The 21050-nt window shown below is 35.9% G+C and overlaps 1 protein-coding gene and 1 long non-coding RNA gene across 4 annotated transcripts in view; one reads left to right on the top strand and one right to left on the bottom strand.

Moving 5' to 3' along the window:
• Window positions 1–21050, bottom strand: part of CADM2 (cell adhesion molecule 2) — a 1094949-nt gene that overhangs the window by 485456 nt on the left and 588443 nt on the right. The gene's annotated exons all lie outside the window — the stretch shown is intronic.
• Window positions 2126–19142, top strand: LOC117083658. The gene is made up of 3 exons (XR_004437150.1): window positions 2126–2249; window positions 15891–15938; window positions 18703–19142. It is a non-coding gene; the product is annotated as an uncharacterized LOC117083658 (long non-coding RNA).

The following is a 21050-nucleotide window of genomic DNA, read 5'->3' on the forward strand; positions in this document are numbered from 1 at the left end:
ACAATTTGATACATTCTATTGAAGATATTGTCCTTCTGAATATACAATGGGATAAACTGCTTCTAAATTCTAGGTTGATAGCATTGTAGTGAATAACTGAAATGATTAAATGGGTCAATAAACAACATACATTTCAAAGTTTCCTGGTTTTAAACGATATTAATGATCTTAATTTGAAATAATTGGTGTAAACCGAGATTATGTAAATGATTTCTTGCCATCCTCAAAATGTTGATGTCAAAGCCATTGACAATGATTTAGCTGAGTAAAAACAATGGAATTATTTGCATTTCTAAGGCATGTATAGAATAAGAAATCTGTGTCATGACTTCTTCCCATATGTGTATGTAAACATACACATTTTCTGCAGGATGTACATGTACACATTAATGTGCACACACATGCACATACATGCACATGCACACACAAACATATAAATACATATGTATACATATACATATAATATACATATTTATATAAACCTATATATCTATATAAATTAGATATCTCTATAAATCTACATAAAATAGAGACCTATATTGAGCCTATATTTTTCTACACAAGGCCATTCATGATTTTAAATGTTTCATTAGGTCACTGGCACTTACTTTTTATATTATTAATGTTATCTTAATAATTTTAGTAACATTTAAGAATTTAATTTTACCATTATATTCTGAAAATCAAAAGTAAGTGTAATTACTCAGAATAAATCAACAGCTATTTCATTGCATGTTAACAAACTTGACTCTATCATTAAGCAATAGGGAGCCATGAAAGGAACTGACTAAATTTGCATTTTAGACAAGTCAGCGTAACAGCCTTGTGCATGTTGAAATTGCTGGTCAGAAAGACCCATTAGGATGCCGTTGCATGTACACATTTGAGAAATGGTTAGGTTGTAAACTAGGCAGTGATTGTGAAACCAAATGGGTCTGGGGAAAGTAAGGATGAGGAATAAAGAAAACAGTCCTAAGTAAATGGATGCCTGGGATTCAGTGGACTGAAATAAGATACAAGGAAATTAACAAAATGAGGAAGAATGAAGGAAAGTAGGATGGTATATTTTTGGAGGACTGGGTTTTAAAAATTATAAATTAAGTTCATGACTCAAATTTATTTGCTCAAATCTACTTATACAAATATCTTGCAGATTAGTTTCCTTAGATATTACCACTGGATCTAGAGGTACCTAGAAAATCTCTTATTTATTTATTTACTCATTTTTTTTTAAGGAGAAGATAAAACACAATTTGAAATTAGCTTCAAACTTTCAGCAGCTATAAGACATCAACAACCCAGTTTGTGCTTTAATACTTGCAACACTGTGGCTGCTAATTTGAAACATTTCACACTTTGTTAAATTTTTAAAGTTTTCCACCTTTTAAATTTAAAATACAAGTAAATATAATGGAAACGTGTGAATGACTCGACTTTATAATCACAGATGCGAGGGTATAAAGCTGATATCAATAGCAACAGAAATTAGAAACTAATCACCAGTAATGTTAGATAAAGATGACATGGAACAGAATATCTAATCTGATTTAATTGAAATTTAAATTCATAGTACGCAAAAGAATAATAATACAATCATCGTTTCCTGCTTTATCAGTGCACACAAGTACTATCTAGTTGTATAATCACATTCCATTGCAAAGTATCATGATGCTGTTTCATGAAGAATAGCTAGAGAAAGTGATGCTGACGAATAAATTACCATTTCAAGTGCTTGAATTGCATAGAAATTTCCCTCCAGAAGGGCTGTTAAACAAAAGAACTCTAAAGTCTTGATCTATTTAGAGTATTTTCTTAAGTATGGCCTTTGCCCTGTTTTTAACCTCATTTAACTCCCATTAGAAAACATCTCTCTCATATCACTATAAAAACCTATTTTAGAGAAAATCCAGCGCCTACCCTCAAAATGATATTGCAAGCAATTTATTTGTTGCTTTCTTCAGAGTTGAGGATGAGTGGTGTGTCTTCTGATTTTCATTTCAGAACACACTCTTCAGTAATTTTAGTTTTGTTTTGAAACTACTACATAACCACCAGTGCATCTGACCATGCAGACTTCCTGCCTGTCATCACATGATACCTATAAAAAGGAAAATGACCGGAGGGCGGAGGTTTCAGTGAGCCGAGATCTCCGCTGCTCTCCACTCTCCAGTATGGGTGAAAGAGTGAAACTCCATCTCAATCAATCAATCAATCAATAAACAGAAAGAAAAATAAGGAGAGATTAATAGGTAAGATTATAAAAATCTTATAATGTTAGAGGATAATTTTTTAGTAAAACACAAGACTGATGTGTGGAGAGTGAGCAGAATATATGCTTTCTAAACAGAATATACGTTGTTTTCTTAGACTTGTTCTCCATTGGTCTGATGTTACACAGAATCGTTTATAAAATAATAGTTATAGGACAATTTAAAAACTTTACTTGTTAAAAAAAATACAACAAAACACCAATAAAAATAGAGAGGGCAGATTACAATGCTAAATTTAAGGCATTTAAAATATGTTTTTAATTTTAAAAATGAAACATGAAATATAGATAAGGTGATGTTTGGAAAAAATAAAATATTAAAATATATGTTTTTAATAATAGAAAATAAGAAAAAAAATGTTGTCCTTTGTCTTGGCCTGTTTTGTGTTCCATAACAAAATATCACAGACTGGGCAATTTGTAAAAGAAATAAACTTATGTCTTAAAGTTCAGGAGACCAAAGTTGAGGGGGCTGCATTTACTGAAGGCCTTCTTGCTGCATCATCACATGGCAGAAGGAGGAAGGGGAAGAGAGCACATGCAAGAGAGCAGTAGGGCAGGAGAGGGCCTAACTTGCTTTGATAATAAGCCTATTCTCTCTATAACTAACTCATTCTCATGATGACAACATTCATTCATGAGGGTAGAGCCCTTCTAGCCTAATCTCCTCTATAGGCCCCATCTTTCAACCCTGTTACATTGGGAATTAAGCTTCCAACACACGAACTCCCGGGGACACATTCAAACCATAGCATCCTTCAGTGCAAATAAAGGAGCTCAAAGTTGAAAGTAATTTATGAATGGTGAATGCACAATGTAAACTGGAAAAGTCATTGTCAGAAAAAAATAGAGAATCAATGAATAAACACTCAGATGGGGTACACAGATGTCATTGTCTATATAGAAAGTTTGCCAGTTCATTAGTAGTGACAAATGTTTTTCCTGGACTTGACATCTAGGAGAATTTTGTCACAATGGTCATTTTAGTCAACCAACAATAAGATCTTGTCCCCATTTATGGTCTATTTGTTGCTGTCTCTTCTTGGTGGCTCTTGGTAAGCAATAAAGGACTATTACAGAATACAATAGGGGATATTATTTACATGAATAGAGAATGAAAGGGAGGGCGGTATAGTCTAGATTAATAGTTATCAGAGAGCTGTAGTAATAGTTTTAAGAGTAGATGAGTTCATCAAATCAGATTTTCTCAAACTTTTAGTTAGGGGAGAAAAGTATAATTTTCGTAGAAAATCTGAGATTTGAAATAAGACTGCTGGCCCTGCAATTTGAAAATTTATAACAATAACTCCAAATGAATAAATAAAAAGAGTCAGAATGCACTATCGCTATGATTTTATAAAAGGGAGCAACACTTCCAAGAGAGAAAACCGAGTTACTTTACACTTACATTTGTGTATGAGTACGTTTGTGCCTCCGTATGTGTGTGTAAACATTGTCATGGAATCTCAACATTTTTAAGGCGGCTTTGGGAAGCACTGCTTTAAACTCATATTTTTAAAAGCAATTGTCAGATTCAGGATTTTTTCATAAAATGCACAGCAGGAATACAAATTTGCTGTGTCCAGCAATTGTCAGATATTCTTTGTTCTCAAATGAGGTCACTGTGTGTGATTTGAATTTGAATACTTTCTCAGCTTTGAGGACCATATGTCCACAGTTCTACGGTACTGCCACTAGATGACAACCTTGCCTGTCTCTTTCAGGCAAGACAAATGTTCTAAAGCAGAGATGATCTTCTCTAAGAAAATAACTTTTTCTTGAAGACATAAATTTAATGTTTACATAACTAGTTTTTATAATAAATATATTATGTTAAAACAAAGTTGACAATCTGGTAGCTATACTGAGGTTTCACATGATTCACTATATAGAAATGCAAAATCATTTCTGCAGTGAACTTTTGGCTAGGCAGTTTACATGGATTGTGCTAAAATTCACAAAACCTTATAGGAAAAATACCATTATTACCTCTGTTATGAATGAGGGCACTGAGGTTCAGAGAGGTTAGAGAAGTCCTGAGCGCTTATGTATTTTGATTTCTGTCTACTCGTCGGGTGTCATCTTCAGTACATACTCATTCTATGCTGAGTAATTTGCAGTTTCCTGAAAATTCTTATTTTTACATATTTTTGCATGTTCTTTTAAAATGTACCTGTAATATATTCCTTTACACAGTTCCTCTTCCTTTTTCCCACCCAACAGTTTGACATCATACTATCATGCAAGTGTCATCTCAAAACGTTAGTTTTGGCCGGGCGCGGTGGCTCAAGCCTGTAATCCCAGCACTTTGGGAGGCCGAGACGGGCGGATCACGAGGTCAGGAGATCGAGACCATCCTGGCTAACACGGTGAAACCCCGTCTCTACTAAAAAGTACAAAAAACTAGCCGGGCGAGGTGGCGGCGCCTGTAGTCCCAGCTACTCGCGAGGCTGAGGCAGGAGAATGGCGGGAACCCGGGAGGCGGAGCTTGCAGTGAGCTGGGATCCGGCCACTGCACTCCGCCCTGGGCGGCAGAGCGAGACTCCGTCTCAAAAAAAAAAAAAAAAGTTAGTTTTTGTGAAAGAACCTAGTCTTCACATATAATCATTAAACCATGTTCTATAGGGCTGTTCTACACTATTACTTTCCTAAAAATGTTCTCCAATATGAAATTTCAGATACTCAATACAATTTATTTATCCATGTTAAAAGATATGCCCAATCCTATCTTCTTTATCTTACATAAAAATTTACCATACTGTTAGATAGCAAGCTACTATATCAATCATTTATCTTATTTTATTTTATTTATTTATTTATTTTTTGAGACGGAGTCTCGCTCTGTGCTCCAGGCTGGAGTGAGCGGCGCCATCTTGGCTCACTGCAAGCTCCGCCTCCCGGGTTCCCGCCATTCTCCTGCCTCAGCTTCCTGAGTAGCTGGGACCACAGGCGCCGCCACCTCACCCGGCTAATGTTTTGTATTTTTAGTAGAGATGGGGTTTCACCGTGTTAGCCAGGATGGTCTTGATCTCCTGACCTCGTGATCTGCCTGCCTTGGCCTCCCAAAGTGCTGGGATTACCGGCCTGAGCCAGTGCGCCCGGCCCAATCATTTTTAAAAGAGTATATTTTTGGCAAGTTAATGCCTTTCCATTGAAGATTCTAATTGAAAATTGAGTAAGCAAAAAAGGAACTTATGGGTACACGTACATGAATGTTGTAGGAGTCGTCTCATTGATGTGGTAGCTAATTCAGACTCATCTCTCTCTACTAATTACCATCTTCTTTCTCAGGCTTGCACTGACGGGGAAGGAAGAGCTATTAACTATTAAATATCTAAATATTTTTTACAGAGGGCAATTTGAAAAGGAAAAAGGTGATTCACTCTCCTAAAGTCTATCTACTCTCAGCTTGAGTAATGGGTCTTGAGTAATGGGTCTTTCTGGAGAAAGGGATGGGGTTCTGAGATTAGCGAGGTCACAACTCAGGCACCTCCTGCTGTGACCGGAGAGTTTGTTAAAGTGCTCTGCTGAACACTTTTATCAGAACCCCCTCGACTGAGGCAGAGGAGAAATTTCTCAATGCACAGATAGAGTCCTCTAATTTAAAAACTAAGAGATATTTACTCTAGATGTATCGCTAAAGAAACATATCATGCAGTAGAGGATTTCACACTGGGTATATATTTTCAATTGTACATTTCACAGAGTTGGAATTTTTGTTTTACTTCGGTTCATTTGAACATTTATATACCTCTAAAAGAGATGAAACCACTAAGTCTTTGAAGGTTAGTAATACCACAGAAAGCTGAACAGATTGAAGGGCCTTACATGATTTAGCCAGGGAACACTTTTTGCCCTAGAGACATAACAAGAAGACATTCTTGTGACCATGTATCATTTTCCAGAATTGGAACACCGTAGTGGACTGACAGTAAGTGGACCTAAAATGAAGAGAATGCACCAAGTTGCTACAGGCAAAGCATACTTGCAAACTAAAATCCTCATTAGCAGCACAAAGCTGGAAGCCAATTTTTTGCTACCTTAGCAGCACTCCAGCCAAGGATGCACTAATTAGACATAGAGATAAGCTATGTTGCTACAGCAAATCCATCCTTTGTTTATGATGAGGCATGGAGTGACAGCAGTGAGCTTCTAGATCCGAATTCCAGTTGTCACTGATAAGAAGCACAAGAGATGTCTAGGCCTAAAATACTTGCCCAGACTGAAGACCAGAAATACAGTGTTTGCTTAAATGTTAACCCTTTAACTGAACAAAGTCTGATCCCACATAGCTAAGGATACTAGGTAAAGTGATGAGGAGGAAGGAGGCATAGAGAGATAGATGAAATGTCTCATGGATACATTGGACATAATCGGAAATAACCAATCAGTATTGTGGACAGCTGGGTAAGCAGAAGCTGAAATTTCAAACGTGCTTCATGTGTTGCATATGTAGATTACTACAATAGACTGTCAGTCTGTATTGGTGATGTGGTGAGGATGGTGGGGACTGGTCTCTGTGGGCAGACATGTCATAAGGACTAGTTAATTAAAGTGATTAGACATTAGTAGTCACAGAGATTTTGAAAAGAGTAAAGCAGGGGATATGATCACATCGACTTGTAAGCTTTCAACAAGCCACTATGAATGTCACAGTTGGACCACAGATACCTGAGAGATGGACACTGTACAAACACTTACTTTATGGACAATAATTTGTACAAGAAAAGTCATCATCTTGAGGTTATTCATGCAACATCATAATCAGGATTAGAATTCCAAGAGGTTTTAATTCAGTGCCTTTTGCAACATTATACTGATTGTAGTTAATAGAAATATAGCCATTAGAAGCACACATTTATACATATAGGCTGAGAGTGGTGGCTTATGCCTATAATGCCAGCACTTTGGGAGGTCAAGGCGGGTGGGTCACCCGAGATCAGGAGTTTGAGACCAGCCTGGCCAACATGGTGAAACCTGTCTCTTCTAAAAATACAAAAATTAGCTGAGCATGGTGGCATGCATCTGTAATCCCAGCTTCTTGGGAGGCTGAGGCATGAGAATCACTTGAATCCGGGAGGTGGAGATTGTAGTGAGCCGAGATCATGCCACTGCACTCCAGCCTGGGCAACAGAGTGAGACCCTGTCTCAATAAATAAATAAACAAAGCACACGTTTTTATATATTACATTGAGATTGTCATGCAGATGTTGAAATAAAGTATTTTTGTCTAAATACAGTAACTTTCCCATTTATGATAATAAGATATTTTCTATTAAAATAGTTCATTAAAATGGAGTGCATCTTATGTATACACGATTAGGATAGCATATATATATTGTCACGTTAATTTTAGGTGTTAACTTGTCTGGATTAAAAATACCTAGAAAGCTAGCAAAGAATTACTTTTGTGTGTGTCTGTGAGTATGTGTCCAGAGGAGATAAAGGGAAGTCTGAGTGGACTACATGGTGGGAATATCTATCTTCAGTGTGGTAGGGCACCATCCAATCTGCTGGTGGCTCAGAGAGAACAAAAATAAAAAGTGAATATGTCAATCTATCTACTGAAGCTAGACTCTTTCTCTCCTGTTCTTGGACAACTTCAGTCCTGCTGGCCTTTGGACTCTAGGACTTAAAGACGAGTGACACCATTGATTCTAAGGCTTTTGGCTTTCCTTGTTCTGAGGCCTTTGGACTTGGACCAAGACACATAACCAGCATCCCATGGTCTCCAACTTGCAGAAGACATGTCATGAGATTTCTCAGCTTCCATAATCATGCACGCCAATTTCCCTAATAAATTCCCTCTTCTGTCTCTCCCCTCTCTCTTTGTCTCTCTCTGTCTCCACTCATCTTATTGCTTCTTTCCGGGGAACCCCATACATACATGAATTTACATACAAGTATGTTGTTTCTTAAGTATAAAACTTTTATGACTCATATATTTTTACATAAAGCTTTGTAACATGAAAATTCACATGAAGTTTATTTAGTTATTTAGTCATTTATGTATTTATTTTTTACACAGAGTTTTACTCTGTCACCCAGACTGGAGTGCAATGGCACAATTGCAACCTCCACTTCCTGGGTTCAAGTGGTTCCCCTGTCTCAGCCTTCCCAGTCGCTGGGATTCCAGGCATCCGCCACCATGTCTGGTTAATTTTTATATTTTTCACAGAGACAGGATTTCGCCATGTTGGTCAGGCTGGTCTCGAACTCCTGACCTCAGGTGATCCACTGGCCTCGGCCTCCCAAAGTGTTGGGATTACAGGAGTGAGTCACCATGCCTAGTCCACATGAAGTTTTCAAATAGAGCTCTAGTAACCTGGCTTGTTATTAATTGTATAACTAGCCCAGACTGTGGAGTTGGTCATATTTTTAACATAGGCAATGTCAGACCACATTGTAGACTATGAATAAATTTCTTCATCTTGGGATCACTTCATTAATGACTGTAAGTCATGTAGGGTTGATGTCTGTATGATATAAGTTCAATACCACCTCAAAAGCAGACCTTACAAAATAATCATTGACTTGCCCATCGATGTCAGAAAATAACAGGTGCTATAAACTATTAACAACTAGATATAAAAATTATAATCCAAATATCTTTGGGAGAAACAACATTTGAATTCCGAGCAAAGCATGAGAAAAATAAATTTAGTATAGAGATAAGAATTCAATGTGCTATATAGAACATATACAAATATACAAATAATTTTCATTAATAACAAAGAAGATTTAACTATTTTAAGCCACCAAGTTGTTATTTTAAACTTCTTTTTTTCTCCAACACTTAAATGAGCATATGTGCGCACACACACACATAGAGCTAACATTTTCATAAATGAGTGCCCTGCAAAATTTCAGCAGGAAAAAAAAATACATTTGGAGAATTATAATTGCAAGGTTTCCTAAGCATAAGATTCTAAGGTCATAATTCTGTTGCACTAAGTTTTATAACTCAACTGGAAAAAAAAAAAGTCAGTTTGAGGAAAGGACTTATATAAAATGAGAATATCTGACATAAATTATTAACACCTTGAAAGTACACTCATATGGATAATTTATTAATGTTCCTACTTTGCAGATTCCTGGATAAAATTATAAGAATTTTATACCAAATGAATATCTTTGTAAGAAATCATGACTTCAGGATGATAGAAACAGAAGTAACAGAAATAACAGGTTCAGAGAGCAACAGACTGGATGCAGTAGAGGAGAACTCTAGAAAATAGATCCGCCCATCAGCGGCTCCACTTCTGAGCCCACACTTCACCATCAGTTTTGCATATTTAGCAAGGATAATAATCATGCTGCTACCATTTATTTGTTCTTATAATAAAATGAAAAAACAATCAGGTAGTTCCTCAAAAATCTCATTTCCCTTTTCTCAACAGCGGTTCTTACTTTTCAATAGCACTCCACACCTGATTAGATTCACACACAATCTTCGTAATACTTTCCCTGGAAGATGGTGTTGAAGAGAAATTATCAAGTAATCATTTACTCTCCCAAAACAAGTTTTATTGATTTTCAGATTTGTGGCAATAGATTCGATCTGTAATAGAAGAATCTGGAATTCTGTATTTTTCCCTTGGATAATAAGACAACCATCTCTAAGAATGTAGGGTATATCCAATAACTGTGTTAGGTTACGTATTTTTCAATACTCTAATTTAAGTCTCAAAATCAGTTTTTAAAAACGCTACCTATTTTTGTGCTCACAAAAGACCATAGGTCTGAAAAAATCATACAGTATGGAGCTCTTTAATGCCACAATATAGACTTTTAATTGTTCTTTGTGTCTATAGGACTGAAAGTAAATATACATCTATAATGTGCATTGGTGGACCCCATTAGCTCATCTCCTTAAAAATGGTTTTATGATTTTATATTCTTTATTTTAGTTTCTACTTATTAGAATTATATAACCTTAGTACTTGAGCTTTGTAAAAGATTTCCCCTGTAATATTTGGTGCTCTTCCTGGTGGTAGTCTGTTTTGATATGCAATTATTAACTCATGCTTATTTAAGTTTCTGTTGCGACCATTAAAAAATTCCCCAAAAGTAAAAAAAAAAAAAAATGAATTGATGATAGTAGATAGATAGGCACATTTCTAAATAAATATATGGACAGAAAAATATATCAGGAAATGTTTATATTTTTCCAATGACTATCCTTAGGATAAGGATAATTAATTTGTCAAATCTACAAACTACATTCACAAAAGTAATCTAGCTTAAAGGATGATCACTAGCATATGTGTTATGGAGTTGTGCTCTGAAGAACAGATACATGTTTGAATCATATAAAATGAGCTGTATTCCTATATAACAGCAACATTCCGCAACTGGAGATTAAAGGAAATGTCCACGGAATTTACATCAATCAGCCAGTTCTGCTTTGCCAATCGAGAATTGTCTACAAATATTGAATAATGTCTTTACTACTATAAAACACACAGCAATTCCTTCCAACCCTCATTTCTCCTGCCTCAGATTAGGTTTTTCTTTTAACCTAAGTCACTGAAATCTACATCTAAGTCACACCATTGACTCGAATTTCTCATTTCATTCTATTTTCTTTTTTTTTTTTTTCCATTAGAAATATTCCTTTAAAAAACATTGATCTAACCAATCATCCCATACTGGAAACTCAGGATGACACTACATACCTATCAGAATGCTAAAATAAAATATTAAACGAAGAACACCACCAAATGCTGGCGAAGATGTAGGAACAGGATCACTCGTATGTTGCTGGCCGGAAGCTAGAATGGTACTGTGACTTTGCAAGATCTTTGGGTAGTTTCTTCAACTGAGTAATTGCATTGCTGGGCTTTTATTCCAGGGGAATAGCACACTAACACAAAAAGTTGCACACAAATATTCATAGCAGCTTTATTCTTAATAGCCCCAAACTGGAAACAACCCAGATATCCTTCAATGGCTAGATGATTAAATCAATATAGGATGTTCTTACCATGCAAGAGTAGTCAGCAAGAAAAAGAAACCAACTGCTGATAGATGCAACAATTGACATGGGCCTCATGGGAATAACACGGAAGAAGAAGAAAAGAAGAATCTAGAAGGTACCTGCACTATGATTTCATTTGTTCAAAAGCCAGAGATCAGGATTGGGTGTGGAGGGGAGGGAGGTGTGCCTAGAAAAATGCATCACTAGAGATCCTTGTGATGATAGAACTGTTCCGGGACTTAGCTGTTTCCATGTCAATATCTGAGTTGTGATATTGTACCACAGTTTTGCAAGATGTTACCATGGGGCGACAGCTGGATGTAAATTTATAATTGTGTCAAATTGAGAAGTTTGATTAAAATGAAAAACTGTGATGTCAATGTGCCTACAGAGAGGAGTGCAAACTTTAAAATTTCATATAAAACGTTCAGAATATTGTCTGTATCAGGAGGCCGAGGTGGACAGATCACCTGAAGTCAGGAGTTTGAAACCAGCCTAGCCAATATGGTGAAACCCCATCTCCACTAAAAATACAAAAAAAAAACTTGGTGTGGTTGCTCTTGCCTGTAATCCCAGCTACTCGGGAGGCTGAGGCATGAGAATTGCCTGCTCCCAGGAGGTGGAGGTTGCGCTAAGTCGAGATCCTGCCACTGCACTCCAGCCTCGGCAACAGAGAGACTCTGTCAAAAAAAAGAAAAAAGAAAAAAGAAAAGAAAAGAAAGAAAAAGAAAACAAGGAAGAAAGAAAGAAAGAAAGAAAGAAAGAAAGAAAGAAAGAAAGAAAGAAAGAAAGAAAGAAAGAAAGAAAGAAAGAAAGAAAGAAAGAAAGAAAGAAAGAAAGAAAGATTGTCTGTAGATAATAATCCTTACCACTCTTTACTTGCTCTGCCTTCTTTCCCTACCTCTACGCTATAAACTATGCTTCATACACTTTCAACTGTGTAAGTTTTCTTTCTTGCATTTCTTGTGTACCACTTAGCAGAGTGAATTGTGATTATTTGTACTGTAGTCTCTCTCAGTAGCGGTGAACCCTAAGAACACAGGTTCTGCCCACAACATTCCCCCCTCTTCCCTTCTGTGATTTGAGTTGTCAATTTGATGGAATTGAGGCATACACAGATAGTTGGTAAGACATTACTACTGAGGATATCTTTGAGGGTGTTTTAGAAAGAGACTGGCATTTGACTCAGTGGACTTAGTAAGAAAGATCCTTCCTCAATGTGTGTGGGTACCATCCAAAGACTGAGGGCCCAGAGAGAACAAAAAGGGAGAGAACTCCATAGAGCTGGGCCTCCTTTCTCCTGCCCTTCAATATTAGACCTCCAGGCTTTCCAGTCCATGTACTCCAAGACTTCTACCAGCAGCTCTGTGGGTTCTCAGGCCTTTGATCTCAGACTGCAATTTACAGCATGGGCTTCCCTAGTTCTGAAGAATTTGAATTTGAACTGAGTCATGCTACCAGCCTCCTTGTTTCTCCAGCTTGCAGATGGACTGTCATGGGACTTCTTAAGCCTCCGTAATTGTGTGAGCCAATTTTCCTAAAAATTGCCTTCTCACTTATCTATCTACTTGCCTACTATCTATCTATCTCCAATTGATTCTGTCTTTCTGGAGAGCTCTAATACACCATCCAAAACAATATACACTAAAAAACATTTGCACAATAGCTACCATGAAGGAGAGAAGAGAAGTTAAACAAGAATGAGTGTTTCTCCTCTAAGACCTTTATACTTTATGTAATCCAATTGTAGGGGAAAATAATATCGCGATATTAATTTTTTGATTTTATTGCCTGTGCTCTACTACAAAAGAATTTAAGGTTGGTATCAAAATGCACGCAACACAGCCAGTTTAAATACATTGAAAGAAGTATGAAAATATGTTAAAGGAAAAAAAAAATACTTATGGAAAAACAAGGCAGTAAAGACCTAGGGTTGGCATGTTGTACATTGCTCACCTACAGGGGGCGCTCTTAACAATGGTCACAATAATGCAGCACACCGATGAGATTTGCACACAACAACGAAAATATATTTCAACATCTAAGTACCAGATGCAATTTTATGTGCTTTAAAACCCTCCATCCATTTAATTGTCAACGCTGGCCTGTACAATAGTCATTAACTTCAGGATACAATACAGAAATTGAAGCTCAGAGGAGGAATATGACACATTTTGGATTCAAACCCAGGTTTACTTGACTAAAAAAGGTGGACAGTTAGTCTTTTTAAAGATGGGAAGCTTAATTGGCTATAAGCTTTCTAGAAGCCAATTTAAAGAGAAAAATAGTCACTAAAAAAGTCACAGTGTTCAATCTGTGGAATGAAGTTGTTTGTGAAACCCATGTGTATTCCTGAAATGGAGGACAGATATTCATTTTGCTTGCTCTTCATGATGGAGAAGACACTGGTCAGCATCTTCAACAGCCTCCTTGCGATCTTCAATGGCAGTTCACGAGGTTATCAAACGATGCTGCATAGATTGTTTAAAAGTGCTGCAAGTTTGTAATCTCTATGTCAGCTAACTAAAACACAAATTCAACACACTCGGATTCTACTATGCTGAGCAGATTTTCCAAAGTTGTTGTTATGGAGGTGAGTTCCATTTATACTTGATTCTCCCAGTGATTTGACTGCAGCTGGAAATCTCAGCCTAGCACACATCATGCTGAATCTCCACATGCTGAGAGTTTTTGTTTGTTTGTTTTATGTGTGTATGTTTTTCTGATCATTGCCTTGCGTAAAAGCAGAAACAGTGCTCAACAAGGCATCTTATTTGAAGACTTGGGCAAATCCAGTAATGTGTTATGTAGGTTGCTTGTTTTCCTTGAGTATCAAAGCACTTCTTAAAAAAAGAATTTTATAATAAAATTCTATCCAGTATCATTTACTATGTACCAAAAAAAAAATCACTTAAAATACCATTTCACTATGAGACAATCTCATCTACTTTCAAGTTTCTATTGTTTTCTAACAGACATTTCTCAAAAGAAGACATTCATACAGCCAATAGACACATGAAAAAATGCTCATCATCACTCGCCATCAGAGAAATGCAAATCAAAACCACAAAGACATACCATCTCACACCAGTTAGAATGGCAATCATTAAAAAGTCAGGAAACAGGCGCTGGAGAGGATGTGGAGAAATAGGGACACTTTTACACTGTTGGTAGGATTGTAAACTAGTTCAACAATTATGGAAAACAGTATGGCGATTCCTCAAGGATCTAGAGCTAGAAGTACCATATGACCCAGCCATCCTATTACTGGGTATATACCCAAAGGATTATAAATCATGCTGCTGTAAAGACACATGCACACGTATGTTTATTGCGGCACTATTCACAATAGCAAAGACTTGGAATCAACCCAAATGTCCATCAGTGACAGACTGGATTAAGAAAATGTGGCACATATACACCATGGGATACTATGCAGCCATAAAAAAGGATGAGTTTGTGTCCTTTGTAGGGACATGGATGCAGCTGGAAACCATCATTCTTAGCAAACTATCCCAAGAACAGAAAACTAAGCACCGCATGTTCTCACTCATAGGTGGGAACTGAACAATGAGATCACTTGGACTAGGGAAGGGGAACATCACACACTGGGGCCTATCATGGGGAGGGGGGAGGGAGGAAGGATTGCATTGGGAGTTATACCTGATGTAAATGACGAGTTGATGGGTGCTGACGAGTTGATGGGTGCAGCACACCAACATGGCACAAGTATACATATGTAACAAACCTGCACGTTATGCACATGTACCCTAGAACTTAAAGTGTAATAATAATAAAATAAAATAAAATAAAATAAGAAAGGAATGTATTCTTTAGGTATTAGTGCTATCAAATTGATGCAAGTAGGAGAGATAAGATCACACTCAATCCACAATATAGAAAACGATTACTCAAAAAATTAAGAATTTGCTAGCCATTTGCAGAATTAATGCTTGGAATACTTTTATTAGCAGTATTTGGATCAGTTAACAAAACAAAGTTTTAAGCAATGTATTTCTAAGTGCATTGATAATTTACTAGTCTTCAAATGTCATTTTACAACCCTAGTGAGACTTAGAAAAAGGAGTTTCTTACAGCATGCCAATATTTCCTTTTGAGCCATCTTTCGTACTGTACATTCGAGTGGACAATCCAGTGCTTACTTAAAAACAAGCTGGAGGCCGGGTGCGGTGGCTCAAGCCTGTAATCCCAGCACTTTGGGAAGCCGAGACGGGCGGATCACGAGGTCAGGAGATCGAGACCATCCTGGCTAACATGGTGAAATCCCGTCTCTACTAAAAAATACAAAAAACTAGCCAGGCGTGGTGGCGGCGCCTGTAGTCCCAGCTACTTGGGAGGTTGAGGCAGGAGAATGGCGTGAACCCGGGAGGCGGAGCTTGCAGTGAGCTGAGATAACGCCACTCACTTCAGCCTGTGCGACAGAGCGAGACTCTGTCTCAAAAAAAAAGTGTCAGTTAAAAAAAAAGATGGAAGGGTTTAGGAGTTATTTAAATGTAAAATAATTTTAAACTTCTAAAAGTTAACATTTAATTTTCTGTACTACTCTACTGAAAACTTTGTAGTACACAATCTCATTGGATTTTCAAATGATGGGAACATCTTATTTTCCCTATCTTACAGCTTAGAAAAGACTGATGGAAAGATTGTCTTCTTCAAGTTTACACCCCAGTAAGTGATAATTTAAAACTTGCATTTTTTTTTTCCTCTTAGGGAGACTAGACATATGATTCACAGGGAGAGATGAGCATTGTTAAAATAAATGTATATTTTTTTATGGTGGAAAAGTTGGCCTACATAAAATGTAATGAGTTTACTTAAAAATAAAGTATTATGCTCTAAAGATGGTTTTATTAATATTTGCCACAGTTTATAAATCTTAGAAGTATCTTGAAGATGTAGCATTCCTTCAGCAGACACTATTAGCAAATGTCACACTGCCGTTTTCTTCATATATAAACAGAAGCCTCAGGAGACAAAGAAGGAACTTTTACATGAAAGATTATACACTCTAAATGTCAGTCTCTTAAAATACTCTAAAACCTTCTTAGAGATAGTTAATGCAAATAGTCTAAAATGTGCTTCAAATTACATTTCAACGTATTTTTTTCTTCTCCACTATCAGATTGACAGATACATGCACAAGTTATAAAGCCAAACAAGTCTATGACCAGTTATAAACAATGCTATTCAATGGGCATAAACAGAAAAACTCCATGAGGTATGAATAAATTGGCATGATACCATCTGCAATTAAGAACACCATAACCCAGATAATTGTTTTTGTTCATGATTGTTAGTGAGTCCTTGTCCAGCTTTCAGAATGGCCAGATGTATCTCTGATTGGCATAAATTAGATCTATGCATATATAAAGCTTTGAGCTGTATACCTTGTGTCTTTATAAAATGATTAAGTTTTATAGTCTTCCATCTTTGTACTCTTAAATAGAATTCCTATTTTATACATAGTCCATACTTCTCCAAATTCACATTTAGAAGGTGAGTTATTTCTTAACATCCTAAGGTAGTTTTCATTTATGAATTGGTAGATCAGTACGCCTCTTGTATTAAAGTATTTTGCTCCTCCTTTCCTATAATTTACAGTCTTGAAGTATTTAATTACAGAATTTAAAAAATCCATTAACATATCTTCTGCTTTATAGAAAAACAGATTAATAAATATGCATGTTAAAATTATTTCTAGTAATTTCACACCAGAATACACAAATAAATACATGATTTTATGCCCAGAGAATAACCTATTACGTATCTTATTTAAATTGTATTATTAAAGTATAAAAGAAAGATTTTATTAGCCTTTAAAATCAGGCAATAGATCCTAGGAGTATCAATAAAGGAAAAGGATTGTGAAGTAGTAAGGATGTTAGCTGTGCTGTTCACCGTTTTGATATGATGGGCCATATAAACACCCGTGCTAGACTCTTACTCTAAGACTTGTATCCTTGAGGCATATTTTATTGCTAAGATATCTGACTGCAGTTATCATTAAAGTCCAGCTGCTTTATGAGATGATGCACTGTATAATAATGTTCAATGTTACTTAATGCCACAACATTGTACACTGAAAATAGTTTAAATAGCAAATTTTATGTTATGTATATTTTATCACAATTTTTAAAATGGAGAGAGAGAAAGAGAGAGAGAATCATGCTTTCTAAATTATTTACATGCAAAATTTAATATTTTTGAAAGACTGAATTTTTAGAACCAAGCTAAGCAACATGAATAAGGACAACTGACACCCAGTCTTGAAATTATTTAAGATCTTATTGGAAAGGCAAAACAAACAATTAAAATTCTTAAATGTTGCTAAAGGTATTCAGGAAAGGACATTGTTAAAATATTATTGAGTCAAATTTGAAGACTTTATATTCATTCAGAATATGAAATAGCTATGATCTATTTAAGATCTAGGATTATGTTGGCACAGGGAGCTTGTTTATACCAATCAGGGAGGTTACCAACTTAATGGTGCCACTGTAATCAACACACATGATAGTCCTTTCAGAACAATCATTTGTATGGAGAATTTTGGCCAGTTGTTTCATTTTCGGTTGCTAGTTATTACCGTGCAAATTTGGAACACCCTACACATTTTCATAAATTGCTGCCTTTATCTACTGAGGGTCTTTTTATCAACGAAGATGTTGACTCAAATCTTGGAATTCTGCTCACTTATTTAAATTCTCAGGAAAATGGTAACTACCATGATTGACTTCTAGTGGCCCTCCATATAGTTCACAGTTCTCAAAGGAGTCATGAGTTTTGTCCGAGGAGTCATGCTGGCCTACACACAAAAATTAAAAAGAGCACTTTCCATAATATTGAACTGCTATTTGAGTACAGTGGATCATGTATTTTTAATATTGAAAAATGTTGGCCCTAATTTTCACTAAATTACAACCCCCCCACCACACACACCAATTCCCTGTTTTTGTAATACATAGAATCATTTTCTAGGTTACAAGAGATATAAAATGGTTGTATGAAGAGGTAAGTAAGTGATTTACTATCAAATTCCCCCTTCAATCTACTCATTCAGTTTCTGAAAATCAGTATTATGGTAGGCACATTTTACTGCAGGTATTCTGCCAGATTTGCTGCTATTTGAGTGAATTTTATGTGACTCTGTTCCTCTGTTAACTCCACCAGAATTTCTTGTTTTAAATAATTGATTAAGTTCATTTTCCAGGTGACTTTTACACTCCAGTAAAATTTGGTTATCTAATAATTTTCTAATAACGGGAATTTTATTTTCTCATGTGATATTGTAGCACCAGTTTCAATTTATAAACTGAGCAAGAAGATAGGCACCAAATGTTACAGTATGGTGCTGTGATCACATTTCAAGAAAATCTATTTAAAAATGTAAAGTAATGATTGCCCTTCTTGTCCAATAACTTTCCTGGAACAGACGCTATTCACTCACAAATTAGATATTTCTGCATACCAGATAACTTCCCAAAGAAGAATAAAATGCAGACTGTGGCATATTTACAAGTGGACAAATCTCTAAACTGGGTCAGGTAAGTGCAGTTAAGGCAAGGATTATGCAGTATAACAAGAACAAAGCATAGAACACATGTTGTTGCCTGTCTTGTACACTGGTTTCCCCTTTAGATTCCTCCATCTCCAAAGAAAAAGGTGAATAGAGAAAGAGATGATTGCATGTATATTTTATATTGGGCTATATAATGTAGAAAGAAGTGCATTTTCCTAGGATATTAATAGAAAGGGAAGTAGCAGTGTTTCGGATTCTACCATGTGTCAGAATTATGCTAAATACTTCATGCATGTCTTCTCATTGGAAGTAGGTCTTTTTTATTTTTTTATTTTTTATTTTTTGAGATGGAGTTTCTCTCTTATTGCCCAGGCTGGAGTGCAGTGGCACCATCTTGGCTCACTGCAACTTCTGCCTCCCGGGTTCAAGCAGTTCTCCTGCCTCAGCCTCCCGAGTAGCTGGGATTACAGGCATACGATACCATGCCAGGCTAATTTTGTATTTTTAGTAGAGATGAAATCTCTCCATGTTGTCAGGCTGGTCTCGAACTCCCGACCTCAGGTGATCCGTCCATCTCAGCCTCCCAAAGTGCTGAGATTAGTGGGGTGAAGGTATTCTTAATTTTACAATTAATGTTAAGTCATGAGAAGATTCACAAGACTTTTTGATTCCACGCTCCTTCTAAAATGATATATAATATTTAAACCAAAAACCCATCCTGTGCTGACTGAGCACTACCTAGCTCCAAGTACCATGGCTGGACAAACTTTTATGGAAACTTCTTTAACTTTGCTGGAGCTCTGTTTTTTACCTATACTCTGAGGCGTTTTTTAAAAAATTACCTTTAGATTTTTCCTATTTTCCTCTCTTTGCCAAATAGTTTTATTCTTTCTTGGTTATTTTTTGTTTTTAATTATTGAAAAGTCCACTTCTATAAATTGCAAAACTGGCAAAAATAAGTAGAAGCAAAATATTTAGTAAATTTGAATAAAGTCTTAAATTAAACCAAAAATCTGATATTTGCCTTTAAATTTTTAGCATTCAAGACCTCACTTTTCCCCAAAAAAGGTACAATATAGTGTTATTGAATGAATGAACATATGAACAGATGCTTTTGTTCACGGCTGTATCCTCAATGCCTAGAGCAGTAGCTGCTCGTAGAAGACACTCAGAAACTTCTCCCTTCTGTTTTGAACTTGTATGCAGCTTTATATAAGTCAATGTCCTATTATCATGGAACATAAAAAAACCTAAAAAATATATACTCCCTAAGAAATAGAAATTGTATCTCCTCTGGATTTAATTTTTGTTAAAAAGTGGGGAGTCTCTAACCTAATAAATTCTTTCAAACTTTTATGATATGGCATTATTGGTGATGATGATGAAAACGAATTAATTCCCTTTATTCCAAGGAATCCAAAAATCCTCAAATGGAACATCAAACATTCTGCCATATCTTAAACATGGTATCAGTGTAATGATGATGAACTTACTTTGCTATTCTTATTTAAAGTGTATTGGATATTGTTTGCAGAAGTTAAAATTTAAGGATCATAAATGAACATCAGAGTGATTAAATAAACTGTTACATAGTCACAGACAAGTATTGTATAGCATCTGAAAAACCTGAACATGAACATATATAAAAAATATAATATTGAGGGAAAAAGGAAATTGCAAAGGGATAACATATCAGTGTGTTAGCAATCATTCAGTCAAACATTTTCATTCTTTTTGGAGAATCTTCTATTGTGGTAGCTACTATCCTAGGCAATAAGCATGAAACAGTAAGCGAAACCATTAATATAAATTTGAAATAAATGCTGTATATTATCATGGGCACATGGTGATGTATTAACATTCAAGGATTAATATGGCAGAGATATCACTAAATTTATTTCTTTTTTTTAATCTAAAGAAAACATGGTAAAACATGTACCTGTTTGGAACTGGGTCCACTAGTGACTGTTCTACTTTTTTCCTGTTTGTTTTAAAGTTTAATTATTTTACCAGTAAAGCTACTTTAATGACCTTATTTACTTACAATTGTTGTATAAATGAGTAACAAAACCACAGCAATTTGGTGAGTGAAAGTTGAGAACATTACTCTTTGAACGAAACAGGAGGGAGTAAAATAAATGCTTCATTGTGAAAAAATGGAAAGCAAAACATCCTGTACTTGCACAATTCAGCATTTGACTTGGCAATCTTTGCCTTCAGTTTTAGCGTTGACTTTTCGGTCCTTCCAACTTCCTCCATGC

The sequence above is a fragment of the Trachypithecus francoisi genome, unplaced genomic scaffold (genome assembly GCF_009764315.1).
Source record: "Trachypithecus francoisi isolate TF-2019V2 unplaced genomic scaffold, Tfra_2.0 Lachesis_group0, whole genome shotgun sequence".
In the NCBI taxonomy this organism is placed as follows: domain Eukaryota; kingdom Metazoa; phylum Chordata; class Mammalia; order Primates; family Cercopithecidae; genus Trachypithecus; species Trachypithecus francoisi.